At 39.0% G+C, this 7,500-nt stretch overlaps 1 protein-coding gene and 1 long non-coding RNA gene across 2 annotated transcripts in view; one reads left to right on the forward strand and one right to left on the reverse strand.

Annotated features, from left to right (window-relative positions):
* The window catches only part of LOC135107349 (uncharacterized), a 40,056-nt gene extending 39,820 nt beyond the window's left edge, over positions 1-236 (forward strand). Inside the window, exon 7 of the long non-coding RNA XR_010271717.1 lies at positions 1-236. This exon is cut by the window's left edge and continues 1,403 nt beyond it. This is a non-coding gene — a long non-coding RNA (uncharacterized LOC135107349).
* LOC135107348 (uncharacterized) overlaps positions 1-7,500 on the reverse strand; it is a 58,224-nt gene that overhangs the window by 47,487 nt on the left and 3,237 nt on the right. The gene's annotated exons all lie outside the window — the stretch shown is intronic.

Here is a 7,500-nt window from a genome sequence, read left to right on the forward strand (position 1 = left end):
GCACCACCAGGTCTCATGAAAGCAACTGTCTCACGTTATTATTAGTGAGTGTGTAATTGTGGCTCGCATTCCTACAGCCCGCCTTCCACTCCTCCACTTTCCGCAGTCTTCTCACCGCCGCGTCCTTCTTCTAATATATGTTTTCTAGGAAAGCGTACGTCAGGGTGCAGTGCTGCGTCATAGCAATTACCAGGACGGATTCTTGGGGAAACCACTCAACACCCTTTGAATTTATGTGTATGTGTAGTAATATGAGGACCAGGAGAGAGAGAGAGAGAGAGAGAGAGAGAGAGAGAGAGAGAGAGAGAGAGAGAGAGAGAGAGAGAGAGAGAGAGAGAGAGAGAGAGAGAGAGAATTATCACCTACGACCTTGATTTTGATCTCGAGGGACCAGATGAGGAAGCATTGAACCGTATCACAAGTTTGGCTTCCCTTTTTCATGTCCTTTGTGTGAGTGCGTGTTAGCGGTGGATGTGATTATCTATCTGCTGACCCTCCTCTCTCTCTCTCTCTCTCTCTCTCTCTCTCTCTCTCTCTCTCTCTCTCTCTCTCTCTCTCTCTCTCTCTCTCTCTCTCTCTCTCTCTCTCTCTCTCTCTCTCTCTCTCTAGTCCCATCACTTCACCTCTCAACCTCTTTCACTCCTCCCTTTCCACCCACACAAACTACAATTCCTCGTATCGTGTCAAGGGCAAAGTCGCATAAAAGGAAAATAGGGTTCGTGATAAGCATTAGGTGTCGTAGGGTTTATAATAATGCGCCTCAGGATCATCCCTCGGCAAGGTTTCGTGTATGTTTTATAAGTGAAGCCTCGTAGGTGCACGTTGTTTGTGATCCGCCGAGCGTGGTGAGCGTGGTGGGTGAGTTAGTGCTGACCTGTGCCGAGTGCGTGGCCTTGTTTTTGGTCATGTGGTTCTGTTGGGCTATTTTACATATAAGGTATGAGTTGCTGTCTTATTGCAGAAGAGAGGGATAGCTAGTGGCCTCGTGTTAACTTTTATGCAAAGGTTAGAATATTTATTAAGGTTTGGTTTAGTGTATTTTCATTGTGTTTGCTATGTGCTTTTGCTGGATAAGATCTTTATAGGAAGGAATGATAGTGTTATCTTTTTATTTATTTATTTTTGATTATTTTTTTTTTTTTATTTATTTATGTATTCTTTGCTGATATACTTAGGTTTCTTCATTTTATAAAAGAGTGGTATCATAACCTTGATTTTGCTAAATTACTCTTGTTGGGTCATTCTGTACGAGTAAGGTGTGATTTAGTGTCTTCATAGAACAGAAGGGTGGTGATATGATCTTTTTTTTTTATATACAATATATATTTATATACAATTATATTAGGTTATTTTAAAAGACATGCTATACTTTCCATTGTCAGAGGGATGAGGGATAATGATATTGCGGCCTTGTTTTTTATCATGTGCTTTGGTTGGGTTATTATGTAAGGTATGGTTTACTGCCTTCTTACAGGAGAAAGGGATGGTATTATTATAATCTTTTTTTTTGCCCATGTGCTTACGTTTGCCTGTTTCACTCGGTATGACTTTTTTTAATTTTTTTATTATTATTATTGGGGGAAGGGTGGTATTGTTTCCGATCCCATTAGCGACTGATACTGTCACGAGGCCAGGAATGGTACAGCGGAAGATGACAAAAAAAGGAAGCACAAACGGAAGCAGACATACTGACGTTTACGAAGCTGTGATAAGATGTTTGGTCAGATCTAAAGTAGATTTACGATAGTAAAGCCCCCCCCCCCAAAAAAAAAAAAAAAAAAAAAAAAAAATATATATATATATATATATATATATATATATATATATATATATATATATATATATATATATATATATATATATATATATATATATATATATAAACTGTGTTCGGGGGCTGGGAATTTTGATGTCTTACAATTTTCCTTTTGCAATTTGAATTAATGAGGTTTTGTGATAAGTGTGAAGTGTTATACGCCTAACCCCTTCATAGCAGTGACGTTCTTTGCAGTACGTCATTTTCATGCCACGTGTATAGCACAGTGACTTTCCCTGTACGTTTTATATTTAGTGTGTTATATAAGGAGGTTAGAGGCAGGGTTTTGTGTCACGCTTCCTCGTTTTCTCCCCGCGATACATCAGCAAAATTTCCCCACGACTTCTGTAAATTCTACAAATGAGCCGTTCATGTCAACAGCCTGGTAGGAAATATAAACTACATGAAAAAAAAAAAACGTAAGAATAATCAATCCTCCGAAAGAGGATATAAAAAGAGAGAGAGAGAGAGAGAGAGAGAGAGAGAGAGAGAGAGAGAGAGAGAGAGAGAGAGAGAGAGAGAGAGAGAGAGAGAGGTTCTTTCTTCTCTTTTCGTAAACCTTTACTTACTTACATTTTTGCTTCTTGATCTTCTTTTTGAGTTGAGTAAGTGTTCGCAGATGACTCGTGTAATTCTCCTATTCATAGTGGACAAAAAATATGCGAGAGAGAGAGAGAGAGAGAGAGAGAGAGAGAGAGAGAGAGAGAGAGAGAGAGAGAGAGAGAGAGAGAGAGAGAGAGAGAGAAAGTGTCTCTAACATAGAGATGAAAGAAAAATAATAAACGAGAGACGTACACACACATAACATTAAAAGAAAAAAAATTCGAGAACAAGGGAAGTTGCAAGAAACCACTAGGCAAACACGTAACAGTCCCTCTAGGAAACACACCTACCTACCCATGTCATGTATTAGTCTAATCTTCCGTTAAAGCTCGCTATTTACCTGACACTAGCAACCAGAAGGGAAAAAAAAGAAAAAAAAAACATACCGGCAACCCTCGGAAGCAAATCCTATCCTAGCTTTAAGTTTTGTGTTGGCTTCTGTTGCTTCACATGCGAATCCGTCGAGACACCCCAGGTAGCGAGGTAAGGAAACACGGCGAGTTGCACGTTTCTAGATAGAGTAGAAATTGATATAAAGGTTATTTAACTGTTTTCTATCAAAAACATCGCAGAATCAAAAAGAAGACTTGTAATAGGTGGAGAAGCTTGCGTGGTATTATTCTTTTGTGTCTTAAGTATTTTGTTGAATCGCATAGAAACTGATATACGAGTTGATCACCGGCTTTATATAAAAGAAGTCAAAAAAAAAAGGAAAAATGGAAATATGAGTTTGTTACATAATTGAACCTTTTTATGTATGTAATAATTTAATTCAATATGACTTTACTACATATGAACTATAGTACTAACTTACATTACATTTCTACCATCACCACTTGTACGCAGAGCTATCTCCTAGTGGTTATTTAAAAATCACTGCATTTCTCCTTCTGGTGACGTCCTGCATCTTACTTGACCAGACAGATTTCTCCTTCTATTTGTGTCAGGTAAAAGCATAATTAATTACTAGTTTTATTTTTTATTAGGAAAAGCTTTACAAATTCAAGAAAGAGCTGCAGACGGGAGATGGTGGTAATTGTCAGGTACTACTTTCTCTCTGTCTTCCTTTCTTTCTTTTTATCTTCCATTCATTCATTCAATTTCTCTCTCTCTCTCTCTCTCTCTCTCTCTCTCTCTCTCTCTCTCTCTCTCTCTCTCTCTCTCTCTCTCTCTCTCTCTCTCTCTCTCTCTCTCTCTCTCTCTCTCTCTCTCTCTGTGTGTGTGTGTGTGTGTGTGTGTGTGTGTGTGTGTGTGTCTGTCTGTCTGTCTGTCTGTCTGTCTGTCTGTCTGTCTGTCTGTCTGTCTGTCTGTCTGTCTGTCTGTCTGTCTGTCTGTCTGTCTGTCTGTCTGTCTGTCTGTCTGTCTGTCTGTCTGTCTGTCTATCTATCTATCTATCTATCTATCTATCTATCTATCTATCTATCTATATATATATATATATATATATATATATATATATATATATATATATATATATATATATATATATATATATATATATATATATATATATATATATATATATGTGTGTGTGTGTGTGTGTGTGTGTATCTTCTGTTTATTTTTCCTCCTTTCTCTATTCCTTTAATTTTCCTCGATTTTTTTTCTTGACACCAGCACTTATGAAGGCCCAATTTGTACGTGAGGCGACCAGGTAGACACACGTGTATTGGATGACTTGTTACCCTGCGCACTACACGTGGGGTGGATAAAGGCACGTGACTGCTCACCGGAAGAGAGAGAGAGAGAGAGAGAGAGAGAGAGAGAGAGAGAGAGAGAGAGAGAGAGAGAGAGAGAGAGAGAGAGAGAGTAATGTAAATGTAAGACAAATGGATGAAGAATGAAAAAAAATTAATGACTGAAATATATTTAAGAAAGGAGAGAAAAAGCGTAGAGGACCAGAAAAGAAGGGGTAAAAGGAGAAGAAAGTAGCGACGATTATGAGAAGGATGGGGTGAAGGAGGAAAGGAGGGAGGAGTATATAGGAAGGAAAGGAAGGAAACGAATGAATTCATCATGTACAGGAAGTTGATGATAGGAAGAAAGGAGGAGGTAATGGGAATGGAAGAGAGGAAGTGGAAGATGACAATGACAGTAGAGAATAAAAAAGATGAGGAAGAGCAAGAAAAACTTAAAGAACAAAGGAGAGAGAGAGAGAGAGAGAGAGAGAGAGAGAGAGAGAGAGAGAGAGAGAGAGAGAGAGAGAGAGAGAGAGAGAGAGAGAGAGAGAGAGAGAGGGGGGGGGTGTCAAGAAAATACGTGACCAACAAGTAATAATAAACGTAATAACTTGGAAATTATAAAGGAAAGGAGAGCAAATTATAAAAAAAAAGAAAAGAAAAGTAGCGGGAATGAAACAAATTATATCCACCACCACACCGCCACATCCCACATAAAAAAAATAAATAATAATAATAATAATAATAATAATAAGGCAAAAACACCAAGGAAGGAAATGAAGGAAAAGAAAAATTGCTGCTATACCTTTCACGATTCTCACGTGGGCTATAAACCAGAACATTCGTGATTTACCTGGCACACACTTGCAATTACCCTCCTCCTCACCTGCCTCACCTGCCGGACCTTGAATACGAGCATGAGGGGTTATGGAGTACAGGTGAGCGACGGCCCTTCCTCCCTTTCACCTGCCTTAAGTGTGCTAATGGGAAAAGTGAGGTGTATAGGAAAACGCTAATTAAACTCCACACACCTGAACGCCGCAACACATGCATATGAAGTTCTTAAGGTTAGAAAGTATTGAGTTTCTTCGTAAGATTTTAACGGGGAGAAAAGGTGAGATGCACAGGTGAAAGGTAATTCCAAACTACACACATGGATGGCACAAGACAAGCATATGAAGTGCTTATGGTTGAAAAGTATTGTGTTTCCTCCTTAAATGTTAATTAAGACGGAAAAAAGTGAAAACTGGAAATGTGAGGTGAACGTTAATTGGGACCCGTACTCCTGAACGTCACAACACGTGCATATAAAAGTCCTTATGGTTGGAAACTATTGAATTTTCTCGTAAAATAATAATGAGAAAATTTCATGAACTAGAAAAGTGAGGTGTATAGATGAACTGTAATTAGATTCCATAATACACCTCTACTTCCATGACAGGCGCCATCATTCCCTTAAAATGCTTGTCATCGGGATAAGATTAATAAAAATGGGAAAGGCGAGGTGCGCAGATCGGCGTTAATTAGATCCTGCCACACATCTCAGCCCTTCTAGGGAGGTACTTGAAATATTTATGGCTGAAAGACATCGTGAATTCTCGTAAAATATTGATTAATGAGGAAAAATGAAGGAGAAAGATAAGGTGTACAGGTTGGTTTCAGTCACGCACCCTCTCTCTCTATTGAAGTGATTCATATGTTTATGGCTGAAATACATCTTGCATCCTCGTTAAGTACTGATTAATGGGTGAAAGTGAATGGAAACGGTGAGGTGCACAGGTAAGCATGAAATGGACTCAGCCACTTAACCGCAGACGCCCCTATGAAAGGAAGTGTTTGGTTATGGAGAGGTGACGTCTTTCCTTCTAAAATATGAAGTGTAATAGATGGAGATGTTTAATTTGGTAACTGTGAAATGCAGCTTTCTACTAAGTTCCGATAAATAAGCCGAAGAATTTGATTCAGAGAAAAGTATCGTTTACATGATATTGCATTGTGCGTCAAAAAATAAATAAAAATAAAATAAAATAAGTAGGAATAAGAGATAATGAAATCAGGTAGCAATGAAGTACAATGTTCCGGCAAATGTTAAAGAAAAATTATTATATGAATAATATAAATGTATATATAAGAGATGAAGGGATGAATAAGTATAAAATAAAGAAATACAAATAAGTAGATAAAATAAATTAGTGAATGAAAAACTATACTTACACTTAAAAATCAGGGTAAGATAGAATATGAGACTTCGGAAGTGCTTTTACAACAATTAATAAGAGAAAGAAAAGAAATAGCTTTTTAAAGTATAGAGTATAGTACAGTGCCTAACATTTGATACCAGACTGAGAAGATACAATGTAGCCACCTCGTAACTAGAAAGCGTCTTCTGCAAAGCTTTCTCCACTACAGTCATGGAATGTAGTAGTACTTCATAAATATATATCCATGTTAAAAATATCAGTAAGAAAAAAAAATACTTCTGATTATATACTAGAGTGACACGTATATTGTTCCTGCTATCTTTTATTCAACTTTTTAACAAAACCGGTAAAAGTAGCTTTAACCACCGTCTTCTTACACCACCTGTTCTATTGTTCAAGTAAAACGGGATATAGTATTGAGGAAAGCTGGGGGGAGTCATGAAGACGACAAAACATTTAAAGCTCGTTATTATCTTAGAAGAGAAGGGAAGAGAGGGAGGTAGGGACCGGGTGGCGTGTTTTGTGGCGGCGTCGGTGGAAAGTCTTGACGGAGTGACCCAGACTTGTGAGTGGATGGTTGGTTGCCTTGGGGATGAGCTTCTTCCGGCCTTGACTGCGTCGGTAGGAGAGGTGGGGAGGGAGGAGGGAGGGGAAGGAAGGAGTAAGAAGGGACGGGGAGGGAGAAGGGTGATGAAGGAAGGAGTAAAGAGAGGAGGGGTGGGAGGGAGGAAGGAGGGGGAGGAGTAAGGAGGGACGGGGACTAGGAATGAAGGAAGTAGCAACAGGTAAATGAATGAATGAAGCGTTAAACATAAACAGTGACTGAAAATTGATGGGTGTGTACTGGAAAACAAATAACAGTAGATCTTTTAGCCCCTATTAGGCTGTTTGATAAGGGAAATAAAAGTATAAACTGGATGACTAGGTGAGTAAGATTCGACAAGGAAGAGGAGGAGAAGGAGGAATAGGAGGAGGAGGATCGAGGGAAAAGAAAGAGTGGGAAGAAGAGGAGGCGGTAAAAGAGGGAGTGAAGGTAAACAGGCAGGTGATGCATGAGAGCGGTTTAGGAGCGTGGGGGGAGGGAGAGTGAGTAGTGGTAGGAGTTCGGTGAAGTGGGTTATGTACCATCTGTTGTGTCTGAGCCTGGACACAGTTGTTCTAAGCAGTTACCCTCCCCCTCCTCCTCCTCCTCCTCCTCCTC

The sequence above is a fragment of the Scylla paramamosain genome, chromosome 15, assembly GCF_035594125.1.
Source record: "Scylla paramamosain isolate STU-SP2022 chromosome 15, ASM3559412v1, whole genome shotgun sequence".
Taxonomy (NCBI): Eukaryota; Metazoa; Arthropoda; class Malacostraca; order Decapoda; family Portunidae; genus Scylla; species Scylla paramamosain.